General features: G+C 41.3%; 1 pseudogene; it reads left to right on the top strand.

Moving 5' to 3' along the window:
* Positions 1-4,178: 4,178 nt before the first annotated feature.
* Positions 4,179-4,606, top strand: LOC105710254 (small ribosomal subunit protein uS19-like; annotated as a pseudogene).
* Positions 4,607-6,237: the final 1,631 nt, after the last annotated feature.

Below are 6,237 nucleotides of genomic sequence, written 5' to 3' on the forward strand. Positions count from 1 at the left end.
CACACAGAAACACACACACCCACACACACACCCCTTTTCATTTTGCACAGGGCCTCTCAAACTATATAGCCAGTCCTTCAAATTCCATTTATGGAATTTACCAATCTGGACCAGTTAGCCACTGGGTAGAGTGTTGACATTGGACACTTTCTAACGTGGAGTGGTGAGTAATTTGTCTTCACAGGAGTTCATACCTACTGTAAGAGTGGTGTAACTTTGCTGTGTGCAGTATCTGTGCCAGCAACATGTTCTGACAGCTTGTGGAAGTCATAACCTGCTGTATGATATCTAATACAACATTCCTTTAGACTAAGAGACCACACTGCTGAAAAGGAAGTGCAAGAATGGTCACATGACCACAGGATTTATTAATTATACTATTTAGTACTCAGAAGTGGGTGCCCACGTAGCATTGGAAGGAGCTTGGGAAGGCTGGACTAAAGCAATTGCTCTGGGGTAGCACCATCTGGGGATGTCCAGCATGTGTTAAACACATCAGTGGCTAATATATGATGGTATGCTCTCAATAGCTAGAATATATGGATCCAGGAAACAAGAGATGGAAGTAAGTGTGACCTCTTTACTTTCAGTGACTCAGCTAGGGAATTTACACTTTCCATAGTGGGATGCTTAAGGTTGTCCTCACAACCTTAAGTTCTGCTGGGTAGAGGTCCTCTTTCTCATAGGAGTGAGAATGCCTCTTCCAGGGCATGCCTGTGCACGGTGTTGTAAGTTGGAAGCTATGACTGCCAACTGGCCACTTGGGGCTCTTCATGTGCATAAGCCATCAAGCACATAAAGAAGTGGCTGAGCTTGTTGACATATTGAACCCTAATTCCTGTGAGGTACTGATATTGCTGCTACACAATGTGGGGATGAAAGAATTTGTTTGGAACTCATTGAAGCCATTGAGTTTATTCAAGCCTCTATATCAGGAGTTGGCAGACTTGTTCTTGAAGGGCCATATGATAAATATTGTCAGCATTAGAGGCCATACGGCTTCCGTCACAACTATTTAACTGCTGTAGTAGCCTGAAAGCAGCCATAGTCAACACATAAAGAAATGAGCATGGCTATGTTCCAAAGAAATGTTATGTGCAAAAATAGGCATCTGGCACCCTGGCTACAGTTTGCTGACCTCTGCTCTGAATTTCACCTTGGGTACCAAAAATTGCAAAGCATAGAAGAAGAGGTTAATGCCAACATGATGATGCAACAGCCACATCCAGAATGTGAGAAATTCTACAAGACGAATGATTTGTTTTCTTCAGCAGAAAAATGACATGAAAGCAAAGAAAGGGGGAGAACTCCTATATATTGAGAGACTTAAGAATCATATTGATAAAATGCAATGTGTGGACCTTCAATTATAAAAACATTACCAGGGAAAATCAGTCATAGGCTGGGAATTACATGATGTTAGGAAACTGAAAAAAAAAATTGTTGGGTGTTATAACAGTGTTCGGTTATGATAAAGTCAAAGGCTCTGTCAAAAGCCATATCTAGTGAGGTACTTATAGTGAAATAATTCTATTTCTGGGGTTTGCTTTAATATAGTCTAGTAAAATAAAAAATAATTTTTTTGTGTGTAGGTTGATGTGGGGAGGTAAGTACTGATGAAATAAAAATAATGGCAAAATGTTGACATAGTTGAAATTAGTTGTTGTGCACCTGAGATTTGATTATATTATTTTCTCTGCTTTTGTGTTTCACAAATTCCATAATACAGAATTTAAACAATAGCAAAAAACAATTTTAATTGAATGAAAATGTTGACGATGTTGGCATGCCATTTTCTGCCACTTTGCTCACTAATGACTTAGGTAGCATCAAATGAAAAACATGTAGAATGCTCAATTCTATAATTACACAACCTTCTCAATGGTCCTTGCTGTAGTTCAGTGTCTAATCCGAACCTTTGAAAGTAAATAAGTTGTTTAAGTTGTATTTTGCATGAGGAATTCTTTAGTCTTTTTATTTGTTTTTTAATTTTTTGAGACAGTATCTTGCTCTGTCACTCAGGCTGGAGTGCAGTGGTACAGTCTTGGCTCCCTGCAGCCTTGACTTCGTGTGCTTAGGTGATTCTCCTACTTCAGGCTCCCGAGTAGCTGGGGCTATACGCATGGCTGATTTTTTGTATTTTTAATAGAGACAGGGTTTCGCCACGCTGCACAGGCTAGACTCCAACTCCTGGGCTCAAGAGATCTGCCACTTCAGCCTCCCGAATCTTGAGTCTTTCCATTGAGCTAAAATATGTCTTCTGAATATGTATAAGAGTCCATGAGAAGATTATCCCCATTTCCTAATTCTTTCAGTGAAAAATTTAGGGAAAGAAAATGTTCATTTTCTTCCATTTGAACATCAGGCACATACACTTCATGTGTCACACATACACCACACTCAGTTGTAAGACAACAGTTTACAACTGTCAGAGACAGGTGTTTTACATCTTCCTACATTAACCTTAGGGCCCAAAACAAAGGCATTTGAGCTTTCAACCTCTATAACACTAGCATTGATACACAGAAAGTATCTGCTTTGCATGCCCTCTAAAGTTCTGTCTCCTGTTGCAATATTTTATTTTTAGATAGGGAGAGTCTACTTCTGTAGTGCCCTTCCACCATCACTTTAGAAAATTTTATTGGCTCCTAAGCTTTTGACACCTGTGATGATGAATTATTTGCCTTTGATCCCCATCCCATGGCTTTTTAGAGCACAAAACATGTCAAAAGGGCCAGGCACAGTGGCTTATGCCTGTAATCCCAATACTTTGGGAGGCTGAGGCCAGCGGATGACCTGAGATCGGGAGTTGGAGACCAGCCTGGCCAACATGGTGAAACCCCGCCTCTTGGAAGTCTGTTTTGAACTTCCACTTCCTTCTTAAGGATGTAGCCTAGGTTCAGAGGGAAGCTGAGGTCCTGGGAAGAGGAAGGATAGATAGTTTTAAGGTCAAAGCTCAACATAGCCCTTCAGCTTGCAGAGACAACCCAGAGAAGAAGTCACCCTACACTTTCAAGAGTAGCACCAGGAAGCACGTGTCCTCACACATCCTCCTAATCTGAACGTCACTGCCTCCCTCCCCTAAATACCACCACACACACTCATAGACAGTCTGTTCAGCTATGGGTTTCAAACGCAAATGATTTGTCTTTGCCAAGATTGATGTGAAGTTCTACACTGGACTCTAGCCAGAAGCCTTGAAGCTAGGATCTGAAACCAGTCCTCAAATCATATTCTAATTTCATTTATCCTCCCAATGAGTGGCTTGGCTGGTGGTATCATGGAGAAAGTAAAGAGTAAAGCAGCAATCTGAAAACAGTCTGTACTTTGCAATGTCTCATTTAACAAACAGATAGTAACTGAACACCTGAACACCTACTCTCTGCCAGGTTCCCTGTTGCTTTTGTCCCCTGGCCTTCTTCAAAGCACCAAATCTCTTCTCCCTTGGGTCTTTGTTTTTTAAACCAAGTGTTTGTTTGAATATATCAATTCAGGCTTCTTGATTATCCCAAGGAACCTTGGAAAAAATAGAAATTCTCTGAAATATCTCCTAGAATAAGCTTGTGTGGATTTTTTTTTCTGTTTTGTTTTTTGAGATGGAGTCTAGCTCTGTTGCCCAGGCTGGAATGCAGTGGCATGATCTTGGCTCACTGCCACCTCCATCTCCTGGATTCAAGTGATTCATGTGCCTCAGCTTCCCAAGTAGCTGGGACTACAGGCACACGCCACCATGCCTGGCTAATTTTTGTATTATTAGTAAAGATGGTGTGCCATGTTGGTCAGACTGGTCTCAAACTCCTGGCCTCAAGTGATCCTCTGGCCTCCACCTCCCAAAGTGCTAGGATTACAGGCATGAGCCACTGCACCCGGCTGAGCTTATGTGGAATTCTCATCTGCGCTGTTTCCATTTCTTGGAAGCAGTGGAAACAGGCTGGGCTTTGGTAACCAGCAGAGTGAGGTCAGAATGCCCACTCTGCTAGTTATTTGCAGCGGGATCACTAAATCACTTAATCTCTTTAAGTTTCAATTACATCTTTGATTAAATGGTGATTTTTATAAAAATAATTACCTAGAGAGTTATTGGGGTACTAAATGCTATATGTATGCAAATGAATGGTCCGTAGTAAAAGCCTAATGCATATTAGAACCTCCTCCGTCTTTTCTGAGGATCTGGCAAGATGGCAGAGGTAGAGCAGAAGAAGAAGCGGACCTTCCGCAAATTCACCTACCGCGGCGTGGACCTGGACCAGCTGCTGGACATGACCTATGAGCAGCTGATGCAGCTGTACAGTGCGCGCCAGCAGCAGCGGCTGAAGCGGCCTTCGGCAGAAACAGCACTCTCTGCTGAAGCGCCTGCGCAAGGCCAAGAAGGAGGCGCCGCCCATGGAAAAGCCGGAAGTGGTGAAGAAGCATCTGCGGGACTTGATCCCTGCCTGAGATGGTGGGCAGCATGGTGGGCGTCTACAACGGCAAGACTTTCAACCAGGTGGAGATCAAGCCAGAGATGATCTACCACTACCTGGGTGAGTTCTCCAGCACCTACAAGCCCAGGAAGTGGCCGGGCATCGGGGCCACTCACTCCTCCCGCTTCATCCCCCTCAAGTAGTGGCTCTGCTAATAGCACACAGATCTCAAAAAAAAAAAAACAAAAAAAAAAAACCTCCTCATTCCACCAAGCTCTAGTATAGTCTTCAGTGAATATTCACCTTGTGCTGCAAAAGTGCTTTTTACCGAAAAAAAAAAAAATTGATTTACTTCTAAGACCCACCTAATAGCAAAGGTGGAAATCCATTTTCATACACACTTCCAATGAAAGTGAGAAGTGAGCAGGAAAAAGGCTGATAGTGCTGTAGTCACTAATGGGAATGGACTGGGAGTGATCTAAATCAATTTACCAAAGAGGAGGAGTACGTTTTAATGAAAGAGGTATATTACCAGAAACTCAACAAAACTATCTGAGAACAGAGCCACTTCGTTCTCCTTGCCTCCTGGCAGAGCGCCAAGCAAAAACCCACGATAATCTTCCAGAACTCATGCTTTTGTCTTATCTTTTCCTCTGGACATGAGATTAATTGCTGTGTCCCATAAATAATTAATTGCATGTTATGTATGCACTCATAAAATTTCTTTCTTTTTTTTTGAGACAGAGTCTCACTCTGTCACCAAACTGCAGTGCAGTGGCGTGATCTTGGTTCCCTGCAACCTCTGCCTCCCAGGTTTAAGCGATTCTCCTGCCTCAGTCTCCTGAGCAGCTGGGATTACAGGTGCGCACCACCACACCCAGCTAATTTTTATATTTTTAGTAGAGACAGAGTTTTACCCTGTTGGCCAGGATGGACTCGATCTCTTGACCTCGTGATCCACCTGCTTCGGCTTCCCAAAGTGCTGGGATTACAGGCGTGAACCACTGCGCCCTGCCTAAAATTTCTTACTCTTGGAGAGTGCATATCCTTTAGCAAGTGCTTGCATTACCAAAAAGGACAAGAAAAACATTCTCTATTTATACGTGATTTTTACAAAGGGTATCTTGACAGGCCACATATATCAAAACCCTAAAATGGTCATACTGCTTAACTCAGCAATTCCAATTCTAAGACATTATTTGAAAAATATTTAATATGTGCTAAAAATATATGAAGTAGTATGCTCTTTATAAATTGAAATACCCTTAAGTTTTAAAGTTATTATAGAATGCTATGTGGCTATTAAAATTGTGTTGTAGAAGAATAATGACATGGACAAATGTTCATAATTAATTTGTAGCCAGAAAAACAAGTAGGTTGTAAGATATTTTAAAAATGAACTTATTGCTCTAAAATCTGGGCTTTACAAAGAGTCTACAATGAAACCATCAAATTATTTAGCTATTATCTCTAAATAAAGAAATTAAAGGAAAATATTGGTTCTACATCTTTGTGCTTTTCATGTTTTATCAGTTTTCTGGTTATTGTTATTGTTCATATTAGCAGCCAGTGAATGATGCGTTCTTTCTCTTTAGGGTCTTTGGGATGCTGGTCCCACTTCCTGAAATATCATTTCCCCCTCTTTATCTGTTGAAGATAATTATCTGGTCATTCTTCAAAACTCAGCTTATATATGACTGATTCCTAGAATTCTTTACTATGCCCAGGCTTTCTTGCATTTAAAACATCTTCCATTTAAAATACATAAACACACTGATTGAACAGTTATGACAGGCTAAACACTATTCTTGGCTATTTTATGTGTTTTTACTCA

Source organism: Aotus nancymaae, unplaced genomic scaffold (genome assembly GCF_030222135.1).
Source record: "Aotus nancymaae isolate 86718 unplaced genomic scaffold, 86718_ANA_hifiasm-v0.15.2.pri h1tg000007l, whole genome shotgun sequence".
NCBI lineage: Eukaryota > Metazoa > Chordata > Mammalia > Primates > Aotidae > Aotus > Aotus nancymaae.